Raw genomic sequence first — 27,739 nt, 5'->3', positions numbered from 1 at the left:
AAAGAGAGAATCCCAGGCAGGCTCTGTGCTGCCAGCACAGAGCCTGATGCAGGGCTTGAATTCACTAGCCATGAGATCATGACCTGAGCCGAAGTCAGATGCTTAACCAACTGAGCCACCCAGGTGCCCCTGAACCCTGGTTTCTGATACCTTTTATTCCACGTACTCATCACCTCAACTGACACCTTTTTTTTTATTCATCTGTTTCCAGTACAAGTAATTGGTGATCACAGCTAGTATCAACAATTTCAGTAATGTCTCTTCCTGTTTGTCTTTCTCTGTCTTATTTCATTTAATGTAATGTCTTCAAGGTCCATCCATGTTGCCACAAATGGCAGGATTTCCTTCTTTTTTATGGCTGAATAAAGTTATTTTTAAAATATGTATAAATATATGTTAAATTATATATATTATGTGATATATTACATATAATATATATGTAATATATAATATGTTTACATGTTATATATTATATTTATATAAATATATATTAAATACATAAAATATATTATACATATATATCTTTTATTTCTTTATCCATTTATCTGCTAATGGACACTGTGGTTGTTTCCATGTCCTGGCTCTTGTAAATAGTGCTGCAATAAACACAGGACTGCAAATATGTCATTGATGTAGTGATTTCGTTTCCTTTGCATAAATACCCAGAAACGGGATTACTGGATTATATCGTAGTTATACTGTTACCTTTTTGAGGACCCTCCATAGTGTTGTCCAGAGCGGCTGCACCAGTCTGCATTCCCACCAACAGTGCGCGCGGGCTCCCCTTTCTCCGCATCCTCGCCAGCACCTGTTGTTTCTTGTGTTACTGATTTTAGCCGTTCTGACAGGTGTGAGGTGAGAGTTCATCATGGTTTTGATTTGTTATTTCCCCGATGATGAGTGATGTCGAGCATCTTTTCATGTGTCTGTTGGCCCTCTGGATGGCTTCTTTGGAGAAGTGTCTGTTCAGGTCTTCTGCCCATTTTGTAACTGGATTACTTGCTTTTTTTTCCCCCTGGAGTTGTATCGGTTCTTTAACGTCTTTTGGACATTAACGCACTTTTGGGTTCTCCTTTTTAAAGAAGTGATTATCCACCCCATTTCAGAAAATAAACAAACAAATCTCTGTTTCCCAAGTGAAAAACAAAACAAAAAATAAGTGAGAGGCCTGAGAGAAACAAGCTTGCCCCCAAGATGGTCTTGTCCCCAGAAACTAGAAGAAGAAGGCAGTCTACCACTGAGTTTGCATTATGTATTTTAGAATAAAACACTAAGTCATTTCTTAGAAGGTAATCTTTTAATTAAAAAAAAATCGTTATAAACGTTTCAACGTTTATAAAAACCAGTCCCTTTGCGACAATGGCCACCACAATTTGAAACTCTGCTCCTGGGGCATCCACCAATACCCGTGGCTTGGGAAACACTCCTGCCCGGCCAAGGTTGGCGGGGTTCTGTCCCTAGATGGGTGGAGCGGAATCCCATCACTTGAAATGCTCATTCATTCATGTCCAAAGAATTAGGTGTTGTGAGCATTAGGGCTCATGTGCAATTGAAAATAGTTTTCCCAGCTGCCCGCCCCCGGAGGTCTGCAGACCAGCTGCTTTCCACAACCACAAAAATGAAATAGGACTGTGTGAGGAGACGTCAGCCGGTGGCTAGCAGCTGTGAGCATCTTGAGTGTCTTGACCCGGGATGTGGTCAAGGCCAAAGGGAGGCCTTGTCTAGAAGCCTTGGGGCAAGGCGGGCTGGTCTGGGGGCCTGTATGGGGGCCTTTGTCCTGAGGCCAGTGTCTGTAGGGTCCATAGTGGATGTCTCGCTCATGGACACCCTTGGAGAGGAATCACATGGAAAAGGGATAGAGGCCCAAGAGCGTCCACAGGGGCCTCACCACTAACCGTGTCATTGATGTGCCCACGCCCACCATGTTTCCAAACAGCTGCATGTAAATCACACCATCAAAGAGGAAAAGAGGCTATTTTTGATGAGTTTGCCATTTTTGCTTTGTGTTCTTTATTTTGTTAAATATTTATTTGTTTATTTTGAGAGAGAGAGAGAGAGCTGGGAAGAAACAAGAGAGAGAGAGAGAGAGAGAGAGAGAGAGGTAGAGAGAGAACTACGAACAGGCTCCATGCTGTCAGCACAGAGCCCGACTTGGGGCTCGATCTCATGAACTGTGAGATCATGACCTGAGAGGAAATCAAGAGTCGACGCTTAACCCACCGAGCCACCCAGGCGCCCCGAATTTGCCATTCTTAAAACATTTTTTTTATTATTAAATCACCCTTATCGTGCTCTCCACCAATTTGGATCTATATAGACTTGGTCACAGGGAGTCGGCACAAGGACGGCGGGTGGAACTTGAAGTTTAAAAACCTGTCCGCGGCTCCTGAGTTCTGTCCCCTGTGCGCTGCTTGGAGAGGGAGCAGGGCTGTGCCTTCGGGCTCGGACTGGGCAGGCATGAGGCACAGCCCTGGCGAGGTTGCCTTGCCGGACCCAGTGACCGAAGGCCCCTTTCTCGGGGTGAAGGAGGTGGGAGGGCACGCGGGGGCCCTATCGCCCTCGTGAGCTTCAGCTGGGCTGCATGTTCCAGAATCTCATAGACGGAAAACCTGTGGACTCCCTCTCTCCCCATGCCACCTGATTTCAGGATTCTTTGGCCGCTTTCCCCCTCGTTATTTGGTGGACAGCACGCCTCCAGATGAGTAACTATTTCAGGGACCCTTGCTCCCTCCTCTTGACGGAGAGAAGCCTTCAAGGCATTTGCAGCCTTCAGAACAGCAGACGCAAAATGCTTGGCTGCTATTCTATCTTCAAGAAGACAGCGACACACTCAGCAGCTGTGGGTTCTGGCACACGCAAGTGTGTGTGTGTGGGGGGGAGGTCTGAATCTCCGAGATCCCAGTTCCCCACCTCCAAGCGGGGCAGGAGGCCGACGTGTGTCTGCACCATCCAGCTCTTTGTGCGCGGAGTTTTGCATTCTTTTTTCTATCGTTCGGGTTTTATTTATTTATTTTGAAAGACAGAGGCAGAGAGCCAGTGGGGGGAGGCAGAGAGAGGGAGAGAGAGAATCGCAAGCAGGCTCCATGCTGTCAGTGCAGAGACCAAGGCAGGGCCTGAACTCACGAACCCCCTGATCATGAACTGAGGTCGTGAGCTGAGCCGAAACCAAGAGTCGGGCAATCAACCAACTGAGCCACCCAGGCGCCCCCGGAGTCTTGGATTCTTAAAAACATCTACGCCAGTCATGGGCCACCACAACCCTGTCCCCAGACTGCACACGAGGACAGGATGGTCCGGGGCCACAGAGAGATGCGCTGGGCAAGGTGCAAGGGAAACTCGCCACCAGCAGCCCTACTCCTTCCCTGCATTTCACAGACTTCAAGGCATGGATTTGAGCACTGGAACCTTCTCTGCTGTCAGCGAAGGAGAGATGAACGATAAAACCCCGGTCCGCAGTGGCATCGAGCAGCACGAAGGTGTTGGGGGGGCGTGGCTGAGCCCCTGCCCTGGGTCAACGACACACTTGTCCTTCAGTTGAGCAAGATGGCATGATGTTTAAATGAGAGTCTCTAAGGGTGTGCAGACCTGTGGCCGAAAACGGGAAAATGAAGGTATTACCAGCTATTGGTTCATACACATTTATTTCTTCAGCAAACATGGGGCTCACTCTGTGTCAAGCACCAGGAATACAGTGACAAATAGGATGCTGAGAGAACCAGAGTGGCCTGGCCGGGGTGGGCAAACATCTCAGCAATGGGGAGAGGCCTGGGGAGTGGTCTCATGTCCACCCACATCTGGCTCCCAGTAAGAGGCAGAAGGTCTTTTTTTTTTTTTAATTTTTTTAAAATGTTTTTATTTATTTTTGAGACAGAGAGAGACGGAGCATGAGCAGGGGAGGGGCAGAGAGAGGGAGGGAGACACAGACTCCAAAGCAGGCTCCGGGCCCTGAGCTGTCAGCACAGAGCCCGACGCGGGGCTCAAACTCCGTATCCGCAAGATCGTGACCTGAGCTGTAGTGAGATGCTTCAGGGACTGAGCCCCCCGGGCGCCCCAAGGAGCAGAAATTCTGAAGGGCCCTCAGGCTGAGCCGTGAGCACAGCCCAGTGGACATTCCAGCACTTTCCCAGGACCTCCACGACCTGCTCCTCTCTAGGTATTCCTGATGGGAATTTGACCGTCAAGGGTGAGACATAAAGACCTAGAAGCAGTGAGGAAACTGTGCTTGGAAGTGGCTCCAAGCCCATTCTCCATCCTTCTAAACATCACGGGAGCTGCTTGGTAGCATTAGCTCAAACTACCCAGAGCTGTTTTGTTTTTTTTTTTCCTTTTCTAAAATTTTAGCAACATTGATACAAAATTATTAAAAAAAAAATATATATATATATATATATATATATTCTTAGAGAAAATAAGGCATAACGTAGAAAAATGTGGGCACTAAAATTTCAGACAGTTTCAACGAGGACTTTGGGACCCAGGGCAGAAGTAAAAGGAAAAATGTGTGCTTGAAGGGTAGTAGAAGTAATCAATAATGATTGATTTTCAATGTTGATCAAAAAATACAGTCTTAAAGGGGGCGCCTGGGTGGCTCAGTCGGTTGAGCGTCCTGACTTTGGCTCAGGTCACGATCTTATGGTTCGTGGGTTCGAGCCCCGCGTCAGGCTCTCTGAGCCTGGAGCCTGCTTTGGATCCTGTGTCTCCCTCCCTCTCACCTCCCCCGCTTGTACCCTCTCTCTCTCTCTCTCTTTCAAAAATAAATAAACATTAAAAAAATAATTAAAAAAAAGAATCCAAACGATGAATAAAACCAGGTAGAAGTGTTTTTTTTTTTTTTTTTAATTTTTTTTTCAACGTTTTTATTTATTTTTGGAACAGAGAGAGACAGAGCATGAACGGGGGAGGGGCAGAGAGAGAGGGAGACACAGAATCAGAAACAGGCTCCAGGCTCTGAGCCATCAGCCCAGAGCCCGACGCGGGGCTCGAACTCACGGACCGCGAGATCGTGACCTGGCTGAAGTCGGACGCTTAACCGACTGCGCCACCCAGGCGCCCCAGAAGTGGTTTTTAAACACGGTGCATATGGAAAAGTTTAACTCTGTTATCTTGTCAGCGAACTATATGGCCACTGCCCTGACGAGAGACACCTGTCCCACATCCATTTCCTGAACTGTCTCTATAGCTTCTGTCCCTTTACCAAGTTCTGCGTCGTTGTGGGGCAGACGGAGACAGAGCGGGGGACATCCTCGTCAAAGTCTCTCCTGCTTAATTTTTCCAGAAAAATCTACCAAAAAGAGAGTCTGCAAAACCCTAATTCTCCGTATGAACTTATTCCTTGACGTGACTACTTAGAATCTCTATCATCACGGCAAACGATTTTTTCCAGTTAGGAAGTCGCCTCTGATGGCCAGTCGCCCTTTTCCGGAGGCGGAAAACTCGGCCCCCTGGGCAGGAGCAGGAGACGCCATCAGTGTCCTCACTACGAGGCTTTGCGGTTGGGTCGCCTGGGGACGTTTCCAGCTTTCCTTCTAACCCAGGGGACAGCTGCGGGCAGCGTCCACACTCGCTGTGTTTCCATCTGTACGATGGGGACACCTCACCTCCCACTTGTCTCTTGGAGAGCAGAGGCGCTACCAAGCGGTGGGTGAAGTCCTCTTTCACCAAGGGGCTCTCGGTCCAGGGGGTCACCCTGTCCTTCCGGAGGCTGGAAGGTGCTTGGGGGGCCTGGGGCACCGCCACCTTTTCATCCGCTCCTGCCAAGGACTCTCCAGGTCCCCGCAGCCCAGACGGCCTGAGAAGGCGCCAGCTGAACAAAGCCCTCCCCAGCCCCTGAGCTCTTTCCTCTTGTTTGCACTTTGATAATCCTCCAAGCTCGGCGCAGACTTTCACCATTTAAAAAGGGCTCTGTGAAGCAATGACCAGTCACGCGCTCGTTCAAGGGCTCCTGTTCGAAACCCACACCTGGCTGTGGGTCCCGGCATTGGGATCGCCGATGCAGACGCGGACACCTGCCCGGTGGGAGCACGGGCGGGCCCCTGCCCGCGACTGTGACACCTCGTGCCGCCCTTGACCGGGCGTGGGAGGAGTTCTTGGCGATAGCTGCCGTCACGTTTTAATTACCGCTACGCTTGCTTGGCAGACACATCCTTCCTTGGCTGCGTGTGAAAAACAACAACAAACACTTTTAAGAACTAGGAGGCAGACGGGTGGTTTGATTCTTGTAAAAAGAAAAACGCTGTGGCGGCCTAGGAAAATGACACGGCCGGCTTCCCACAATGTACCACGATGTTGCATGGAGACGGACGACGCTACCCACGGGCGCTGGGAAACTCAAGGTAGTCCGCGACACCAGAGGACTTCCGGCAGTAGGAAACTTGCAGGGAGGGAGCGGTTTGAGGTTGGGCATGAAGGGAACCCCCGGTTTCCACCGAATCCCTTTTCCCAGGCTCACCTGCTGGCAACGGGCACAGAGTTTCTTTGCTCTCCCCCCGCCCCCCACCCCTGCGCCCGGCACGCTCGGGGCTGTCTGGACTCCCAGAGTGTGTGAGAGCTGTGCCACTCGCCTTCACAGATAACATAAATAAAGCCTCGTCCAAAGCAGACAGACACTTGGGCAATTCTTTTGGAACATTCCGTCCCTATGTTCCAGTAAATTGTTGCATCAGTGGAGATGAACAGCAGGAAAGATTGTGCAGGAGTGAGTCCGGGCGGATTAGCACAGGGCAGAAGAGCCTTGCCCGGAGGGAGACCGCACACGGCCTGTGATTGGCCTGCACGGGGGTCCTTGCGGAGGGATGCGCTCTCCGTGGGCATCTGGGCTGCTCTCTGCTCCGCAGTGACCTGGGGGAGGACCCAGGGCGGCAGCTGGGAACATTTCGGAAGCCACTTCCGGGACAACCCCACTTCTCTAAGGACTGGAAGGGAGGGATCAGGTGTTGGGATCCTCTGACTCTGTAAACGTCAGGAATGAATTTCAGTTCCTGCCTCTGTCTCCTAACTGGTGGCACAGGAGGTCCTAGGCGGTGTTGGCCGAAGGTACAGAAGGTGCGGAAGGTGAGACTGCATGTCACCGTGGGTCACAAAGGCAGAGGAAATTAACACACAGACTGTGATGTCAGTGCTACAGGTCAGGGAACCAGTTTCGGGGGCACGTGTGGCTCGGCCAAGGCCCCGATGGCTGCCTGATGGAGAAACTCCACCTGCCCGGCCACCCGACTCTCCTCTGCCTTTTCTGTCCCTGCAACACAGACAGCAGCTCCTGACGGGACCCGAGGGTGCTCCCTGGCACTTTCTGGCGTGTTTTGTGTTGGGGGAAAGGAGGATGTCGTGTTGACACGAGCTAGGAAAGAATGTCTTCCTCGCTTCCTGGAAAGAAATGAGGAAATAACGTGTAAATCTCAAGAACGCTGGGGCTCCTGACTGGCTCAGTCTGTTAAGCATCTGACTCCTGATTTTGGCTCAGGTCATGATGTCACGGTTCGTGAGTTCGAGCCCCCCATCGGGCTCCGCGTCGGCAGTGCAGAGCCTGCTGGAGATTCGCTGTCTCCCTCCCTCCCTCCCTCCCTCTCTCTCTCTCTCTCTCTCTCTCTCAAAATAAATAAAGAAACATCTAAAAAATAAAATAAATAACTCTCAAGAACTCAGAAGCCCCCTTTGGGAGCACTGAGGGCCACCGCAGGCCCACCTGGGGAGTGGGGCAGAGAGTCCGTGGGCCGCAGAGTGAGGGTGTGTTAAGACGGGGGGAGGGGGTAGTCTGGGGTCGGCTCCTCTGTGTCTGCCCCCCGGCGGCCCCTGAGCTGTTGAGCGGCCCGGGGGTGGGTCACTGTCCTCATTCAGACCATGTGACCCATCTTAATAGCACCTGTTCTGAGGGCCGGTGTGATCTGGGCCCCTAGCCAGTGCCCGATGCTCACTCTTTCATTAATGTCGGTAATCCTACTTCGCGCATTTGCATCGCTGCCAATATTCTGTGGCAGCTGATCCCCGCTTCTGAGAAGGCCAGTCACAGACGTTCTGTGGACACCTGGATATCTGTCCAGTGACAGTAGCGAGACGAACGTCCGGCCCCGCGGTAGGGGAAGACCAGCGCCCGATGCCACCTACACCAGCTGCTGGGGGGGCAGGAACTTCTCTGAGTCCCTTTTCCCACTTGACTCGCTGGCACCCGTGAGACCTCGTCGGACAATCTCCGTCTCATCAAGCCCAACACGTCCGTCTTGGCAGACGTGTTCTGTTGACACTTGCCTTGACTGGTTCTCACTCATGGTGTCCGGTCTCCGTGCCGGCTGGGGTCTCTCTGTGTGCTGGTCATCGCGTTTTCAGAACGATCCGCTGAAATACTGGAGGGTTTAGGATGAAGGCAGCTCCCGGTGGAAAGGGCTGGCGCGTGGGCGCTTGGCCACACGCTGGGCCAACGTCCACACTGCATCAGGTCCAGGGCTCCAAATAACCTGGGGCCGCCAAGTGAGCCAACCCCGGGCTCTGCTTCCCTGGGGGCCTGCCCCCTCTGGCTCACCACTACTCTTGGGGGGTGGTGAAAGGATCCCCGGCTTCTTGCGAGGATCTCCGGGGAGGCCCCCCACCTGGCGTGGGTTTCTGTACCTGCTCTGCATGAGACCTTCCAACGCTGAAGTTCCGATCCTTGTTCGGTACCTGCCTTCCGGTTGAGAACAGTTTCTGAGCGCTGGTCCCCTCCCTGGGCTCCCGCTTTCTGTCCCATTTAGGTCCGGTGGCTCCTTCCTGCCTTCCAGCTCTTTGGTGCTTCTAAGAAGAGTGACTCTTAGCCAGCCGTTTCACAAGGGTTCTTACTGTTTTGAGCCGGGAGGGGAGTCCAAATACCCAGGGCCGCCTTTATGGAGGCAGGGAGAACCAATCAAGCCTGTAGAGTTTACTGCTCCTCCTTAAGCCTCAGTTTCCTCGTCTGTGAAATGGGAACCGCCGACTAATCCTACTCACACGATAGGTAAAGTGTTTAGCGCAGCTCCTGGCCCATAGTAATCGCTAATATTAATCTTTCAGGTTTAAACAGGCATAAAATTCGGCAAAGCCTTGGGAGGGATCGCCGCCTTCTTCCCTGGAACCTGGGGAAGCCGTGGTGGCAGCAGACCCATTTCCGAGAGGCACCCTCCCAGGAAGCACCTCCCCAGCCACCCGATCCCGGCGTCTCGCTGATGTAAACATAAAGCGGAAGCCACGCAGGGGTGTGCAGCACGGATGCACCTGTTCCGTGCTTTAAAACTTTCCCAGCGCCGTTCGGCGAGCACTCAGTCCTGCCCGGACACAGACGCCATTTCGTTTCCCCGTTAGACACAGGGCGTCCAGGATACGACGGCCACCAAGCAAAATCCCGCTCGTTCTCTGCGTTGAAGAGTCTCGCTTCGCAAGAATTCAGAACACCTTGACCATCACGTGACCTTGCAGCTTCTGTGGGACTTGACCCCCTACGTGGCACCACTCTTAACCCATCACTTATCTGTCCATCTCCATCCACACTTGTCCACAGCAGTCCTGCAGGAGCTCGGAGCTGTTGAGATGCGTTCCCAGGTGACAGTGAGGTGTGGGGTGAGGAAGGACACGCAGAAATACTCTGACCCACAGAAAAGGGAGCGGTACTCTCTGCCTCCAGTCTAAGAATAGTAGTTGGGCGAGTTTTACATGCCCATAAATTCCTAAGTCCATCCTTACTGTGTGGGTCTGTATTACCCAGAATCTAACCAAAACTAAAGTCAATTCTAACGGTCTCTCTTGTCACATGTATTTATTTATTTTAATGTTTCTTTCTTTTTTTTTTTTTTTAAGTTTATTTATTTTTGGGACAGAGAGAGACAGAGCATGAATGGGGGAGGGTCAGAGAGAGAAGGAGACACAGAATCTGAAACAGGCTCCAGGCTCTGAGCTGTCAGCACAGAGCCCGACGCGGGGCTCGAACTCACGGACCGCGAGATCATGACCTGAGCCGAAGTTGACCGCTCAACCGACTGAGCCACCCAGGCGCCCCAAATGTTTCTTTATTTTTGAGAGGCAGAGAGAACCAGAGCGTGAGCGGGGGAGGGGCAGAGAGAGTGGGAGACACAGGATCTGAAGCAGCTTCCAAGCTCCGAGCCGTCAGCACAGAGCCCCACGTGGGGCTCGAACCCACGAACCGTGACATCATGACTTGAGCCGAAGTTGGATGCTTATCTGTCTGATCTCACATTTAAAAATGGCCAGGGGCCCCGGGGTGGCTCAGTTGGTTAAGCGTCTGACTCTAGATTTCAACTCAGGTCATGATCTCACAGTTCGCGAGGGGGAGCCCCGCCGGAGCTCTGTGCCGCCAGCGTGGAAGCCGAGTGGGATCTCTCTCCCCTTCTCTCTGCCCCTCCCCACTCGCTCTCTCCCGCAAAATAAATAAATAGAACTTGAAAAAAATACATAAATCTTTCCCCAACCATGCTTCTCATATCATTTCTTAAAAAAATAAATAGAAGAATAGAATAGAATAGAATAGAATAGAATAGAATAGAATAGAATAGAATAAAAATAAAAACGGCCCAACCCAGCCAGAGATACCGAAAATGACAGCAACATAGAGCAATCGCTAAGCAGCCTGGAACAAAAAACTTCACTTGCTTCCCAAACCTTTTGCTTCCGTATTTGCACAATACGTTTGTCCTCATCTCGAGTGCCGAGGCACGGGGCCTCAGGGGCGGGGACATCAGGGGAGCTGCACTTGGAGGATTCGTCTCAAAATGCATCACCACTGAGCCCACCCTCGATGTCTGTTGTGGCTCAGGGACCCAGAGCCGTAAGTTGGTGGTCGGGCAGCGGCTACACGCCCAAGGCGCTTTGGGTGTCATGTGGACGCTGCCGTGGTGAAGAGCAGGACAGCCTGGCCCTTGTGCCGAGGGATGGTCTTTCTGGAAGGAATGGCTTCGTTCACAACCCACCTCTGATCCCCACTCGCTGAGACCTCCACAGGGAATAATTCAGGGCATCTGACTTTTCTTCCTGGCTGTACCAGCAGCACATTGACCTTGTGCGGTATTAGAGTCCCCTGTGCAAGGCTCTCAGCTGGGAACCGGCTTGGACGTAATCTGGGCCCTGGGTCCGCCTCCGGAGACTGCTCTGACCCTGTGGCCTGGGGCCCTGAAAGCTTGTGTCACAGCCAGGGTCTGAGGCTACAAGCCATTCAGAATGTACTCCCACATCCTCCCCTGCCTGCTGCTCCATCATGGCAGGAGGGAAGCTTCCGGTCTGTCCAGCAGTTACGCAGCACTTACTGTATACCAGAGGCACTGTTGTAGGCGTTGAAAATTCAGTGTGAACCAGACATAAGAGACGAATGTCCCAGGGTGCAGCGTGCACATAACACACAAGCAAAATGATCGATAGTGTGAAATGCGGGGCGCCTGAGGGGCTCAGTCAGTTAAGTGTCCGACTTCAGCTCAGGTCGCGATCTCGCGGTTCCTGAGTTCGACCCCCGCGTCGGGCTCTGTGCCCACAGCTCGTAGCCTGGATCCTGCTTCAGATTCTGTGTCTCCTTCTCTCTCTCTGCCCCTCCCCTCGCTCACACTTTGTCTCTTTCTCTCTCTCTCTCTCAAAAATGAATAAACATTAAAATTTTTTTTTTAAATAATAGTGTGAAACACTCTGGCCCAGGGCACACAAGGCCATTGTGTGAACACAGGAGGGTGGACAGCTGCCAGGGACAGGGGTGGGAGATCCTCGGGAACAGACCCTCTGGGGAGAAGACATCAAGTGCCGACCCCCAAGAGGAGGAGGAGGAGAGGGGTGAGGAGGAGGAGGAGTGGGGCCATGGAAGGCGTTTCTAGCAGAGGCCCTCGGTGGGGGCCAGCTTGGCGGGTTTGCCCAGAGCTTCTCAGAACACCCTGTGTCAGTCAGCTCAGGCTGTTGTGACAAATACCACGGACTGGGTGGCTTACACAGCAGGGATTTATTCCCACGCACGGGAGTCCAGGATGGAGGTGTGGGCGGGGCTGGTCCCTCCAGAGGCCTCCCTCCTGGGCGTGCAGATGGCCGTCTTCTTCCCGTGTCCCAACCAGGTCCTCCCTCCCTGTGTCTGTGTCCAGTCCCCTCTTCCTGTCAGGTTACCGGTCAGGTTGGATCAGGGCCCACCCAAATGACCTCATTTTAACTGAATCACCTCTTCTAAGGCCCTATCACCAAATATCGCCGTGTTGGGGGCTGGGGCTGAAGCATTCGAATTTGTGGGGAGCACCGTTCGGTCCCTAACACCACCAGAGGTCTTGTCACAGTCCCGATTTCCGGACACAGGGTTTCTGAGGCAGTAGGCCACAGGTGAGGTCTGAGAATCTGCCTTCCGGACAAGTTCCCAGGTGATACTGACGTTGCCGGTCCTGGGACCCCACTTCGAGAAACACGTTAGAGTGACAGAAGACCCACCGAGGCAGCCCCAGAGCCGGCTGGAGAAGGGCTGAGCACTGGCCGGCAGAAGAGGAAGGGACCTGGCCCCTGGCCCGCGTGGGGCTCGGTATCGAACGGATTTGTGCGCAAACCCAGACTTCATTTCCTGTTTAGCTCCGTGACCTTGAGTGGTTACCGAAATGACCTTAGCCTCATTTCAACGCGGGGCCTTCAGGTCCCCGTCACCCACATAAGGCTGCTGGCGGTTCCCAGTAACTGTCAGCTTTTATCAGCAGAGGCAGAGATAACCCGGCCGTTAGCAGGGGGTTTAAGCCCCACTTCTACGGAGACCCTGCAAAGGCTTCTGCCGCCGTCCTTCTTCTCTCCTCGTCCCCGTCCCGTGGCTCCTTCACATAAAGTCCTGCCCTGGCCCCAGGCATCGTCCTCCTGGGGGGGCAGAGGAGTGCAGGCAGGAGAGAGGTCGCTTCCTCGACCTCCCCAGGCAGCACCCGGCACCCAAGTCAGCACAGACGCCCCGCTCCTCTGCTGCTGCTCCCGCGGCTGCTTCTGGCCGGTGTCCAGCCTTTGCTCTGGGCTTTGCTCTCAGCCCTCCCTGCCTCCTCCTGCCTGTTTGAGGCCCTAGGCCCTTCTTTCCTCTGCAGGGTAGGACCGGGGGGCGTGGGGGGGGGGTTGCCCCTGGAGACACAGGGCAGCTGAGATCAACACCGTGAAGGCTTCTTTCAAACCCAAATAGCTGATGTTCGAGGAGGGACGACAGAGGCAGCCCAAGGGGGGAGGGGGTAGGACTCACGGGGTCTGGGTTCAGATCGCCCCCCCAGTTCCGCTGTGAAGGCCCCCACATGTGGGGCAGATACAGGGCCCGGGGAGGCCCCCAGGACCATCGTGAAAAGCCTGGAACACACACTGAGTGCCGCAGGGATCGAAGCAGGACCACTCTTTTTATTTTAATGTTTATTTATTCGTTTTGAGGGAGAGAGAGCAAGCAGAGGAGGGGCAGAGAGAGAAGATCCCAGGCAGGCTCCGCACAGTGAGTGCAGAGCCCCGACACGAGGTTCGATCTCACAAACCGTGAGATCATGACCTGAGCCAAAATCAAGAGTCAACATTTAGCCGAGGGAGCCACCCAGGCACCCAGGACCACTCTTTTCAAAATAACTTTTATTTGGAAACCATCTCGAAGGTACAAAAGTCAGGTGGGAAAACAGGAACCCTTCCTTATTCAGAAGTCCGCCCACTGTTGGCACAAAAACGGGGGTGACTTTTTTTAAACCAATGTTTTGAAATGTTTAAGGTGTAATGTTGTGAAACTTCTGCCGTGCGAATCTGGGCACATCTCTGAGCCTCTCCTGACGGGTGGGAGAAACGTCAGGGAGGTCACGCCATGGAGAGAGAGCAGGAAGCTTGCAGAGGCCCTGCTCCCTCGGACTCACTCGGGTGGGGGTGGCTCTGGACTGAATTGTGTCCCCCCAGATTCATAGATTGATCCCTAACCTCCCCCCACAGTATGATGGGACTGGGGGGGTGCTGGGGAGATAATTAGTGTTCCATGAGGTTAGGAGGGTGGAGCCCCACGATGGGATTAGTGGCTTTATAAGAAGAGAGAGATGTCTGTCCACTTCCCGAGGACACGACGAGCGAGGGCCCCCGACAGATAGAACCGGGCCACGAGGGCACCCTGATCTGGGACTTCTCACCTCCAGACCGTGTGAGCCTGACGTCTGTTATTTGAGCCTCTGGCCTGTGGTATGGTGTTGTCAGCCCAAGCCGGCCACGCTCCCTTTTGCTCATGAGGCCCCGGCAATGCTGGGTTAGTTCTAGAAAATTCTAGAAAACCCCTCCCAACTCCAAGGCTTCATCTACTGAGCACGTCCTCCTATTCCCACACCGTCCTTCCCGGTTGCCTTGTTTGCTGCCAAAGTGTCACCCTCTGAAAGGGCTTGCTTCCCTGAGCACCCCGTGAAAGTGCCCCAGCGCCCCCTCCCCCACTGCCGTTCCTGCCCATATGTCACCGCAGAAACACAGCAAAGTGTGGAGTCCCCTCCTGTACTCTTGGCTCCTGTGTGGCTTGCCCTCCCCGACACACCTTAGCAACCAGCTGATGCAGGTGCTCCCAGATCTAAGACAGGTAGGGGTGGGGAGGGGGAGATTTTGGAGGCCCATGTGGGACCGGGCTTCTTCTCCCAGGGGGCTGGGGTCCTGCAAGGACCTGCTGTGAGGGTACGCTGCTGGGGGGGGGGGCGGTGTCAGGTGGGGAGGCCGGGTAGCACAGCTCAGAGCGTGACGCGTGCATTGGATGGAATTCTAACTGGGTGTCACCGTGCACCTGCCGTCCCCAAGCCCGCCTGACCAGGGGAATCTTTTGCTGCCCCCAGCTCCCCACGGAGCAGCCGAGTTAGCCTTAGTTGGTCTTGACAGACACCCCCGTCTTCCAGCTTCTCAACCCCCTCCCCCCGGCACCGGCTGCTTCCGAACGGATTTGTGCGCAAACCCAGACTTCATTTCCAAACTGCCTTTGCCACAGCCACCTTTCCGAAAGCCCGGCTCAGGTTTGGGGGAATCCAAAGCTGTTCCGGGGTCTTAGCCACACACAGGACCGCGAAGGGAACATGTGGTTGAATTCAAAGAGCCTCAAGAAGGCACTGGAGACTTTAAATCTCACGTTTCTTTTCCCCCCTTCTTTCAGGCTAACAGGCTGAAAGGAAAAAGCACCAGACTTATCACAGGTTATTCCCTGATGACAAGAAGACGAGTAATTTTTTTTTCCCCTCAATGCATTTCTATAATTTTCATTTCCCACGTTTTCCCCAATGAGTATGCGTAAATTTTTTTTCAGTCACATCACCTGCATGATGTGAGTCAAATGACCCGAGAAGGGTCCCAGGCCCTCAAGAGGCCCCAGGACTTGGAAATCTCCCTCAGGAGATAAAATCCTTCAGGATAAAACCTCGTTGCTTCCAGAGGGTCCCCACAGACGTGTCCCTATTTGGATGGACTCCACACTGCGTTTCTTCAGTTTCTGGGGTCTTAGTGTCGATGAAATTATCCTTTCTTTCTTTTCTTTCTTTCTTTCTTTCTTTCTTTCTTTCTTTCTTTCTTTCTTCTTTCTTTCTTTCTCTTGTATTTATTTTGAGAGAGAGAGCACGTGAGCAAGGGAGGGGCAGACAGAGAGGAGAGAGAGCATCCCAAGAGAGCTCTGAGCTGTCATTGCAGAGCCTGACTCGGGGCTCAGTCTCACGAACCGTGAGATCAGGACCTGAGCCAAAACCAAGAGTCGGACACTTAGCCGACGGAGTCACCCAGGCGCCCCCAGATTCTCTTTCTTAAACAAGATTCCACCCACAGGATTTCGGTTGGGAGCTGAAGATGTGGTTCCAAATCCGGGTCCTTTCTGCGAGCCGGGAATGCTCTCTGGCTTGGGCCTTTCCGAGGGCGAGCAGAGGGCATCCTTTTCCCTTACCGTCCGCTGGCCATGACACAAGACCAGTGTCCACACTGTGTGGACACCCACATGCCAGAAAGTGCGATTCAGTAATCGGAGGGGAAGGACTTTAGGAAGAAGGGGTGGGGGGCAAGGAGGCTTTGCTTTCAAGTCTGAAGGGAAGTCACAAACGTCAAATGGTGCAGAGTGCACTTGTCCAAGTTTACCTGGATTCACGCTCTTGCATTTTTCCTCATTTGCTTTATTGCAGTTGAGAGTAAGGGACTTGCATCCAGGCTCTGACGACTGCAACTGCGCGTGTCCTGGGAGGAGAGATGTTCATCCCCGAGCCACAGACAGCACCCACCTCACTGTGCGTAAATCAACACACTTAGCTACGGCCTGCGCCCCCCCCCATCTGGCGCCTCGCCTGGTGACGTCTTTTTCGGCAGGCCCCTGCCAGGAGGGTGCCGGGTCCAGGAGTGCATTTTCTGGTCATGGTTCTTTCTCCTCCAGTCTCCCCTTGTCTTTTATGACTGTGACGCTTTCAAAGAACCCGGTTCCCGGCCTCACCCCTCTTCTATTTTAATAGGACCGCCCTCGTTTTGGCTTCGCCTGAACCTTCCTTGTGATTCGATGCAGATTACGCATCTGTGCGCACTTGCTTCTGGCCTTCAGCATCGAGCGAGCACCCTCCCGCCTCCCCCATCGGGTGATCAATCAGTACACTTATTATTGGCATGGCCTCCTTTGAATTCCGTTTCCCCCAGTAGTTTATAATTTGTTGCTGCCTTTGATGGTCCTGGGGCTCCCCAGTGACCGAGGTCCCTTCACACTGGTTCCCTTTGTCCTGGGGACATGGCCTCTTCCTCCCTTTCTGGGCTCTCTCTACCTACTTGGCTCCAACCTGGAATCCGCCATTTCTCCCAGCAGTTCCCTCAGAGACCAGGATTGAGCCCTTGTGATTGGACAACGTGATCAATACCACAAGACTGCCTTTCCTTCTTGATTTCTTCATGTGGTCAGGGCCAGGCCCCCTCATTCCAGTGCATCCCTCCAAGGGCCTCTTTCTTTTTTCCCCAGGTCATGTCTGTGCGTCTTTCCTTCCATAGTGGGACCCTAGGCCCTATCAACCCAGCACTTTCGTTCCTTTGCTTAATCCTATGATGCAGCGAATGTTGTGTCCGGATAGATTTGCCCACACCACAGCAGTGGCTGATAAGTCTTCGGGCCTTTTTTGGCAACGCTTCATTTCCCTCCCTGCCTCCCCAACCCCCATTCAAACAGGGAGACATTTAACAACAAATTAAATATTTCTAGCCTGACCCTAATTCGTAAAAAACATTAAGCAACCGAAATGGACAACGGTGTGTATGTGTCGGCAGGAGGCGGGAATGGAAGTCTCTGGTAATAACCGGCCAGCTGTCCTCCCGGTGACGGAGAGCTGAGTTCACTGTGAAGATGGCAATAATGTTTTTTTCGTGCCAGAAGGACACCTGGGATTTGCTGTGTGATTAGAAAAAAACAAACCTCGGTGCTCAAATATATACAGGCATATATACAATAAAATTCCCAGCGGGGACGAGGCCGCTGAGTCTAAAGTCCTATGCTCTGCACACAGATCTGGTTCTTTTTTTCTCCCTACCTGTGCACGGTCCTCAAGGCTGGGATTACTTGTTGGCTGTCCGATATCACCTGCCTCTCGCTGAGCCTCTCAAACGCACTGACAAGTTGCGAGACCCAGTCGTAACTGTAGCATCGAGCGGCTTCTGGAACCATCCGACACGTCAGATACGCAGCCATTTTGTGCAGAGAGCAAAGCTTGCTTTGCCCTGATTTGTGAGCATGATACGTGTCAAACAGGCCTGTTTTGAGGCCACGTATTTGAGTTGAAGGGGTGCTCTCTTGTCTTCAGCGTCAACTCCTACATCACACCCATCGAAGGGTTTCAAGCAGGAAATGGCTTGAGCGGATTTTTCTAGCAGAAGGACGTGCGGTAACCCAATACCTTTGCCCTGCTCCCCTATCCATCTTTCCACCTATGTATACATTCATTATTGTCCATTATTATTTACAGTCTGCAGAGGACCAAGGCCATGTGCAGGGGGCTGAGCGGACAGGGGGCGGGCGCGGTGACAGCTCCCCACCAGGCTGGAGAGGCTGGGAAGACGGGAAGCTCTTGTGAGGAAGTGATGTATAAGCCAAGTTCCCAAGCTTGAATGGAAGATACCCGGGCAACAAGAAGGAAGGGTGTTGTGCAGAGGGAACGGTGTGTGCCAGGGTCCTGAGGAGGATGGAGTTGAGGGCCAGTAGCGAAAGCATGAGATGAGGCCGAGGTAACCCGAGGGAAGGGAAGCGTGAGGTGAAGCTAAGGGCCAGGCTAGGTGCTTAACAACCACAACAGAGCCCCTCTCCTTTATCTCGGTCCTAGGAGAAAGCACAGAATGATTTCAAGCAGGAGACTGAGGAGGTCTCTCAGTTGCTGTGTGGACAAAGATTGACATAGGGTGGAGGGCTGCAGAGAATGGAAAGAAGGAGACGGGGGTCCAAGGAGATGGGGACCCAGGCAGGTGTCTGGGCTTTGATGACTGTTTGGACCACGGTGGTGGCCGGGGAGGTGGGTGAAGGCACCGGAGCCTTGGCTTCCGTCCCTCAATCCCTCACTGGGGCTTCTCAGTGACCTCATCTTCCGGGTGGTGGTCTCGGGCTAGTTGAACTTCTAACACGGTGACTTTCTCCACCGTGAGAGTCCTACAGAAATCAGGTGGAAGCTTCAGTCTTTTATGGCCTCGCCTTGGAAATCACAGAGCCTCAATCCCACGCAACTCGTCTGTGGGAACAGCCACGAGCCCACCCAGGTTCAAGGGGAGGGACACAGGTCCTGCCTGCCCACAAGGAAGTGTTGAAAGCATTAGGGGCTGGTTATGGGCCGGAGTCTGCCTCCTGGTCTTCTGTGCCTCTGTCCCAAGTTATTTATATTCCCTGTACAAGAAAATCCACCTTCCTTTCCCCAGAGCATCCTCAAAGTCATTCCGTTACAGCATCCGGCTGCGGCTCAAGGGCGGGCATCTCATCTCCTAGGTGACGCTCAGGTGTGGGTGAGGTTCATCCCGTGCAGCTCCTTGGATACAGCTCCTCGAGGCATTCTTCCCAAACATTCATGAAGTTAAAGTGATCTATGCCTCAGGGGCGCCTGGGGGGCTCAGTCCGTTAAGCATCCGACTCTTGGTTTTGGCTCAGGTCATGATCTCACGGTCTGTGGGTTCAAGCCCCATGTCAGGCTCTGCGCTGACAATGGGGAGTCTGCTTGGGATTCTCTCTCTGCCCCCCTCTCCCTCAAAATGAACTTAAAAAAAAAAAGATTCCCTCTAAAAAAAAAAAAAAAGTGATCTGTGCCTCATTTAACCCACATGTCATTGTGGGACCAGAATAGGATACTGGCTTGCAGTGGGTTGAATGACGGACCCCCACTACTGCCACCAAAGATGTGACCAACTCCTAAGCCCTGGAACCTGAAATTGTGATCTTATTTGAGAAACATCTTTGCAGGTGTAAGTAAGTTAAGGATCTGAAGATGAGATCAAAGAAGTTCCTAAATCCAATGACAGGTGTCCTCATCTGAGGAAGGCAGAGGGACATTTGGGATGCAGAGACCCCGAGAAGACCATGTGAAGGCAGAAGGTGACATTGGAGTCCTGCCCTAACCCTAGGAGCACCCAGGGCCCCCAGAAGTCAGACAAGACCAGGTAGGACCCACCTCGAGAAGTTTGGAGGCATCCCTGCCATTACCTTGATTTTGGACTTCTGGCCTCCAGAACTGTAATAGATCGCTGTTGATTTAAGCTACTCTGTTGTGATCTGTCATGGCAGCCCCAGGACATTAATACCCTGCTGCTGACACTCCGCTCAAAGGAGGGCCGGAAGGTACCGGCTGCCACTGGCAGTTCTGGAATCCAGCTGGGCACAGAATGGCTCCTTCGCTGGAGCCCAAGCCTGCTTCCCAGAGGTGACTCTCCATGGCTCTCGACTCTGCCTTCCAGGATCTCGGCTCCGGCCAAGGTCGTCCGTCCCTTTCCAGCCTTGTTTGCAGTAGAGGCATCTTTCGGACAGTTCCTCGCTGTCCTTGCCAGGGATTCCACGCCTCCACCTTCTACCCTCCTGGCCCTTTCGGCCTAAGATGCTACAATTCCTTTCTCTGGTTTTTCCAGTCATGCCAACTGCAAAGTGTGAATATAAAAGTCCTGAGAGTGGGCTCCTCGCTAGGACAGCAGACGGTAAAATGGAGGCGAGCACAGGTATCCCTATTAGCTGTTTCGTGTAATTTTTTCTTTAATGTTTATTTATTTGGGGGAGAGAAAGAGAGACAGAGCATGAGCAGGGGAGGGGCAGAGAGAGAGGGAGACACGGAATCCGAAGCAGGCTCCAGGCCCCGAGCTGTCAGCACAGAGCCCGACGCAGGGCTTGAACTCACGGACCGTGAGACCATGACATGAGCTGAAGCCAGACGCTTAACCGACTGAGCCACCCAGACACCCCCTTATGTCATCCTTTTTTTGTTGTTTTGGTTTTAGTTGTGCTAAAATGCATATAAAATGAAATCTGCCATTTTGACCGTGTTTACGCCTGCAGCTCCGGGGCGTAAGTCCATTCACCATGTTCCGCAGCCATCCCCGCCCAGGAAGTCCAGAACTCTTCCCTCTTCTCGAAGTGAAGCTCTGTCCCCAGGAACTAATCACTCCTCATCACCCCCTCCCCCTAGCACCTGCCAATCACCGTTCTATTCGCTCTCTCGTAGAAGTGGAACGACACGGTATTTGTCTTTCGGTGGCTGGCTCGTTTCACCGAACACAATGCCTTCCCGGCTCATCCGTGTCGTAACGTGTGTCCGAATTTCTTTCCTTTTTAAGGCTGAATCCCGTTCCACTGTCTGTATCTGCCACATTTTTACTTACTCATTCATTCACCAACGGACACCGGGGTAGCCTACACCTTGTGACTCTTCTGAATAAAGCTGCTATGCACATGGATGTACAAATAGCTCCTCAAGAACCTGATTGCAATGATCGTGGACGCATATCCAGAAGTGGGGCTCCTGAATCATATGGCAGTTTCATCCTCAGTTTTTCTGCAGAACTGCCATACTGTTTTCCATAGTGGCCACACCATGTGACCTTCCCCCACGTGCCCTCCGATATTCAGTAATGACTGAGTGAAAATTTCAAAGGATGCTTTTCGACCATGCTAATCAGTTGCCACAAAGCTGACGGTAGAGACATGTCATGGCGTGATGCATACATGCGCCAGATGGTCTGGCTCCCTCACCAGAAGCGATGCTCAGGAACACACGAGAGACGTCATACGCGACCCAACAGGGCACCTGGCTTGAGGAGGCGTCAAATGTCACTCCTTCCCTCTCAGAGCCTGGAAGGGAGTTAATTCGTTGATAATTCACACCATTTACTACCTTGTCACTGATTTTCAAAAATGTTGGCAGCCGAAGAATGTCATTTGCACACAAAGCTGTCAATGGGTCCTCAGTACATAAACAGAGGAAACATAAACAGAAGAAGCCTCTGATTTCCCAAGAGGTGCAGCAAGGTGGGCAGGAAAAACCACCTTTCACTCTTTCTCCTACTTAAGGAATTTCTTCAGGACATGGTTTGAAAACAAATACCCTAAGTATTGAGGAGGGCACCTTTTGGGATGAGCACTGGGTGTTGTATGGAAACCAATTTGACAATAAATTTCATATATTGAAAAAAAAAAAAAAAAAAAGAAAACAAATACCCTAAAACCAGGATGGGCGGACTATGGCCCATGAGCTTAAGTCAGCCCACCTCCTGCTTTTATAAATAAAGTTTTATTGGAACACAGCCGTGTCTATTGGCTTATGAAGTGTCTTATGACTTTCTTGATACAACGACAGCATTGAGCCATCACAACAGAACCCATAAAGCCAAAAATATCATCTGGCCCTTTACAGAAAATGTTTGCCAACCTCCTTTCCAAAATTGAGCTCAACTGACAGAGACAAGAATAACCATGATCACCAGGGCTCAAGCCGTAGCTGGTGCAGGAGCAGGGCTCTCTAACGGCCCAGCGGGGGCAAATATAGCCTTCTGTGGTGAGGGGACAGTATGGGGTAGTCACGGCCTGGCCAGGAGCACTCCAGGTAGCAGACTGGTGGTTTCTTGAAAGGGAAGGGTGTTATTAGCAGAAAGAGGACAAAATATAGGCCAAGGAAAACAAAATAAGGACACTGCAATGTATGTTTTTAAAACGACAATGGAAAACTAAATAAAGAATGATCAAGCAAATTTTTAAAAATAGAACACAAGTGTTTTCTTAACAGAAATGTGTATTGTCAGTTCAACTCTGTCTTTAAAAAAAATTTTTTTAAAGGGTCTATTCATTTTTGAGAGATGGAGAAAGACAGAGAATGAGTGGGGAGGGGCAGAGAGAGAGGGAGACACAGAATCAGAATCAGGTTCCAGGCTCCGAGCTGTCAGCACAGAGCCCGACACGGGGCTTGAACCCACAACCGTGACATCATGACCTGGGCCGAAGTCGGACGCTTAAGTGACTGAGCCACCCAGGCACCCCCCAACTCTGTCTTTAACATGGAAGTAAGCAGGATGGTCCCGGGCCCGGACATTGGCAAACGCACAGAACACGTCCCAACGTCATCGTTGTATCTATGAGAAACACCACGGTCCCACAGCATTCCTCAATCGCCCCGAGAGCAGGTGGAAAACCAGGGGACTCTCCTACTCGTCCTCAGCAACTCGACGAGCCACAGCAGAGGATGCCAGAATTCAAAGACATAATTAGAAATCTGAAATTCATTTCCACCTGGTCTTGAAGTTAGCGATGCTGACAAGGCCTTGATTAATGTGAGTTGGCTGAGACCTCTGCATCCTTTGAGCTGAAGAAATATCAAGGGTGTCTCCCCTCCACCCGTTCCCTGTTTTGCTGACAAGGCTTTCTGAAGCCTGCGGGCTCCAAACCCTGCTGAGATCAAAGCGTTTTCTATAGGAATCCAGACACACTCGTGACACTTACATACCCACCCTTGCTCTTTGCACATTATAATAATTGAGGCACCCTATACTTTATTCCGGTGTCCCACATGGTAATAAACATGTTCTTGGGAGACAAAGAGAAGTTTGCAGAGTAATCGCTTGTGGTATCACTCCTCGATTCTGTTCATATTTTCTTCAGTACTATGTAATTAGCAGCTGCAATTATGTGAGCCAAGCGGGGATTAGGAGGAGGGACTGGTACCCGGCTGACAGAATGAATTACTCGTTCCTCCCCGGGCACACACTTGCAAATATTTATGGGATTTTACCTACAGTACTGTTATGGCGTCCAATGCTGTGATAAAATATGGCCCTCCGTTTACTGACACTGTGGCCACTTTTTTGTTTAAGTTTATTTTGAGAGTGAGAGAGAGAGAGACAGACAGAGAGAGAGAATCCCAAGCAGGCTCCCCCCGTTCTCAGCCAAGAGTCTGACGAAGGGCTCGAACCCACGAACCGTGAGTGAGATCGTGACTTGAGCCGACATCAAGAGTTGGACGCTTAACTGACTAAGCCACCCAGGTGCCCCTGTAGCCATGGTTGTAAAGAAAATCCAGGCAAGTTGAATTCGTCCAGAGAAGACCATTTCACTGGGTTGGTTGGTGACTAGAATCTATTTCACAGCCAGGTTTGACATGACTGGAACTTTCCATTCACAGGGGGCGGGGGGTCCTGCTGGGCTGGGAGTTCTGTTGAAGGTGCTGGCTGCATAGACTTAGTATCAGCAATGCCCATGTTCAACCCACCCGTGGTCAGAGACGAATGTGGGGCAAATCAAAGATGAGGAAAGACAGGATGTGGAGGGTCTGGGTCTAGAGTCAGATCCTGAATCATCTCCCGGAACCTGGCCACCAGGACTGTCATCCCTTTGTCCTTCTACAGGACCTTCTACAGGACTGTTGTCAGCAGACAGGACCTAAAGCCACAGCAGGTGCGACGGTCACACTTAGCTATGGTTAAGAGCTTGGAACAAATTCACTGAGGACGAGATTTTGCTCGGATGGATCAGATTATAAAACGATATATAACGATTGCTGATTTTCGTGCTCACTTCATATTTTTCATGTCTCTTCATCGAAACAAACATATTTCGGGGGCGCCTGGGTGGCTCAGTCGGTTAAGTGTCCAACTTTGGCTCAGGTCACGATCTCACGGCTCGTGAGTTCGAGCCCTGCGTTAGGCTCTGTGCTGACAGTGCGGAGCCTGCTTGGGATTCTCTCTTCCTCTCTCTCTGCCCCTCCCCTGTGCTCGCTCTCTCTCTCAAAATAAACAAACTTTAAAAAATAAATAAATAAATAAATAGGCATATTTCCACACCACTAACAATGGCTGCAAATTTTGCTTCTGCTGAGCCAAGCCATAATTTATTTGACCGATTCCCTGTCATTGAACATTTACTCATACGCACCTTTATCTCTTTGCGGATACTGAATTCTGAGAATAAGAAATACTAAATGATAAGCGGGCTCATTTTGAAGGTTGAAACATATTTTTTTTTTTTCAACGTTTATTTATTTTTTTTGGGACAGAGAGAGACAGAGCATGAACGGGGGAGGGGCAGAGAGAGAGGGAGACACAGAATCGGAAACAGGCTCCAGGCTCCGAGCCATCAGCCCAGAGCCCGACGCGGGGCTCGAACGCACGGACCGCGAGATCGTGACCTGGCTGAAGTCGGACGCTCAACCGACTGCGCCACCCAGGCTCCCCGAAACATATTTTTTGAGTTGCCTGTAGGAGCACTGCAAGCATTTCTCTTTTCACCAGCAGCTACCTGAGAGCTGGTCAGGGCCCAACACCTTGTTGTTTGTTTTCTTTTTAATGAAAATAAGATCATAATTTAAATACTGCCCTGCAACTTGTGTATTTAACTTAATACTTTTATCTAGGACCTACTGATCCACTCATGTGGATCTATTTCATTTCTTTTTAACAGCTCTGAAATATTTTATAGTTTGGGTATCCTTTGATTTCGGCAAATGGACATTCAGGGTATTTTTCCATTTTTTTACAATTTACAAAAAATGCTGCAATGAACACCTTCTTCCATATATTTTTGGGTACTTGTGTAAGAATCTCTGTAGGATTAATTCTTTTCTTTTTTTGGTGTATAATTTTTAATTTTTACTATGATTTAAAAAAATTTTCTTTACGTGTAATTTATTGTCAAATTGGCTCACATACAGTGTGTACAGGGTGCTCTTGGTTTTGGGGGTAGAGTCCCGTGGTTCATCGCTTACATACAACACCCAGCCCAACACCTTCATAATAATAATAATTACTGATAATTATTATTAATTACTACTAATCATTAATAATTATTAATGACAATTATTACCAATTATTATTAGTTATTAATAATGCGAATTATTAATAATGCGAATTATTAATTAATTAATTAATTATAAAATAGTAATTTTTTGCCTTAGGTAATTTTATTTTATTATTTTTTAATGTTTATTTATTTTTGAGACAGAGAGAGACAGAGCATGAACAGGGGAGGGGCAGACAGAGAGGGAGACACAGAATCTGAAACGGGCTCCAGGCTCTGAGCTGACAGAGCCCGACGCGGGGCTCGAACTCACGGACCGTGAGATCATGACCCGAGCCGAAGTCGGACGCTTAACCGACTGAGCCACCCAGGCGCCCCACTGCCTTAGGCAATTCTAAAGATGCCCGTGTTACCTCACTGGTGTTTCACTTTGCGTTTTCCTTAAGGCCCAGAGAACTGGTTGCTGGCGATGACAGACCACACTCGGGCTAGCAGGCTGCCCCAGCTCCCTCAGGGGGCCTGCTCCCCTTTGCTGCAGGGGATCTGCAGTGCCCACGCCCCTGTGGGCCTTCCAGCCAGGACCAGGGTCGCCGGTGAGCCTCTACAGAAGGCGGCTAATAATGGACTCTTTCAAATTCTGTGAGCATCCGATGTGGCGACTGCCGGAAAACATCCAGGACGCGTATAATCTTACCAGCAATGGCAGCAATGAATCTCGGCGGTCACCTGCTGTCCTCTTGGTCTCCTGCTCTCACTGCGAACCGTTCTGCGAGCAGCCCAGGGATCTCTTCCCTTCCCGAGGAACAGGCGGTGTGGACTGAGATCTGAGCGTCTGGTTCCTGCCCTGCCCCCAAAAGCTGCTGTTTGGATTGGATCTCCTCCAGGGCATGTGGCCTCAGGAGTTACCAGGGCAACACGCGTCTGCTCTGTAGAGCCCGAGGGGGTGGCAAGGGCGTCCGGTCCCCTCCAACTCTGTCTCCCCCAGCTTAAGCCCATTCTGCAAGCAGTTTGGAGATCCTGGATCCACTTAGCAAAGATCCCCATTTAGCAACCGTGATGGCTAATTTTAGGTCCACCTGCCTGGGCTATGCGGTGCCCAGATGTTTCGTTAAGCATCGTCCTGGGTGCGTCTGTGTTTCTGGATGAGATGAACATTGGAATAGGTAAACTGAGTAAACAGAGTGCGCCGCGCCCCCCCCCCCCCCCCCCCCCCGGCACTTGTGGCAGGGATTGTCTGGAAGAAAAGGCTGGAGAAGAGATCATTCTTCCTGCCTCACTGTCCTCAAGCTGGGACACAGGTGTTCTGTCTTCGGACCCAGGCTCAGAATGAGACTTTTCACCAGCGGCTCTCCTGCTTCTCAGGCCCTTGTACTCGGACTGGAAATACAACACTGGGCCTCCTGAATCCAAACTTCTCAGTGTCCGTAACCATAAGAGCTGATTTCTTAAAATAAACACACACACACACACACACACACACACACCTGACTGGTTCTGTTTCCCAGGAACCCCTGACTGCTACAGCGATGTCACAATGAGAGAATTACATTCCTTTGTAAGACTCACCTTCCCCTTCTGCGTGACGGGGGTGATAACATTGACCTCATAAATGAAAATGTTGAGACTCTGAAGGAAGCACTTAGCACTTGGTGTTGGGTTCCTAGTAAGGCTCCACAGACCACGGCCTTGGTAGGGACTTACAAAGCACATTAGAAAGCACACTGATAGGGGTGCCTGGGTGGCTCAGTCGGTTGAACATCTGACTTCGGCTCAGGTCATGATCTCACGGTTCGTGGGTTCGAGCCCCACGTTGGGCCCTGTGCTGACGGCTCAGAACCTGCTTTAGATTCTGCCTCTCTCCTGCTCTCTCCTCCTCTCCCTCGCTCACGCTCTGTCTCTCAAAAATAAATAAACATTAAAAAAAAAAAAAGAAGACCAGCGTTTCTCAATGTACCATCATAGATCTATGCCCTAGAATTACCTGTAGATTTACAATCGACATGTGGAACAAATAGGCAATTCTTGAATCCCACCCAGACCCACAATCAGGACACCTTGTTGGCAAGAAGCCAGGGAATCTGCATTTTTAACAAGCTCCCTGGGTGATTCTCTCTGCCTTAGGCCCTGCTGAGGACCCTTACTCCACACAGATGTAATTAAGCCTCTTAATTACACACTGCGCCAAGAATTAACAGTCTTAATTATCTGAGAACACTGATTGACAATAAAAAGGCATGAGGTAGCTTGGATTTTATTCAAAATGAAGGTGGGATCTGATCTCCCAACTAACTCGGGCTTCACTGTGAACATACGGTGCCAATCAGGGCAATTCCCTTCACTCCGCGGTGGGGTCCAGTTAGTGAAATGGGGCTCATGCTGACAATTCTTTTAAAAAAAATTTTTTTTATTACATTTATTTCTTTTGAGAGACAGAGTGAGACACAGTGAGCGGAGAGGGGCAGAGAGAGAAGGAGACACAGAATCCGAAGCAGGGTCCAGGCTCTGAGCCATCAGCACAGAGCCCGATGTGGGGCTCGAACCCACGAACCGTGAGATCGTGACCTGAGCCGAAGTCGGACGCTCAACCAA

At 51.3% G+C, this 27,739-nt stretch overlaps 2 long non-coding RNA genes across 2 annotated transcripts; one reads left to right on the top strand and one right to left on the bottom strand.

Moving 5' to 3' along the window:
- Positions 1–2,991: 2,991 nt before the first annotated feature.
- On the bottom strand, positions 2,992–7,203 carry LOC147583377 (uncharacterized). The gene is made up of 2 exons (XR_015248154.1): positions 5,598–7,203; positions 2,992–3,585 (listed from the first exon to the last, which is right to left on the bottom strand). It is a non-coding gene; the product is annotated as an uncharacterized LOC147583377 (long non-coding RNA).
- Positions 5,770–9,737, top strand: LOC147583376 (uncharacterized). Its single transcript, XR_015248153.1, has 2 exons — positions 5,770–6,362; positions 9,016–9,737. It is a non-coding gene; the product is annotated as an uncharacterized LOC147583376 (long non-coding RNA).
- Positions 9,738–27,739: the final 18,002 nt, after the last annotated feature.

Source organism: Puma concolor, chromosome A2, assembly GCF_028749965.1.
Source record: "Puma concolor isolate L17-30 chromosome A2, mPumCon1.1.hap2, whole genome shotgun sequence".
NCBI lineage: Eukaryota > Metazoa > Chordata > Mammalia > Carnivora > Felidae > Puma > Puma concolor.
Note: the sequence above shows the minus strand (reverse complement) of the source record. Positions and strands in the feature narration are given on the sequence as shown.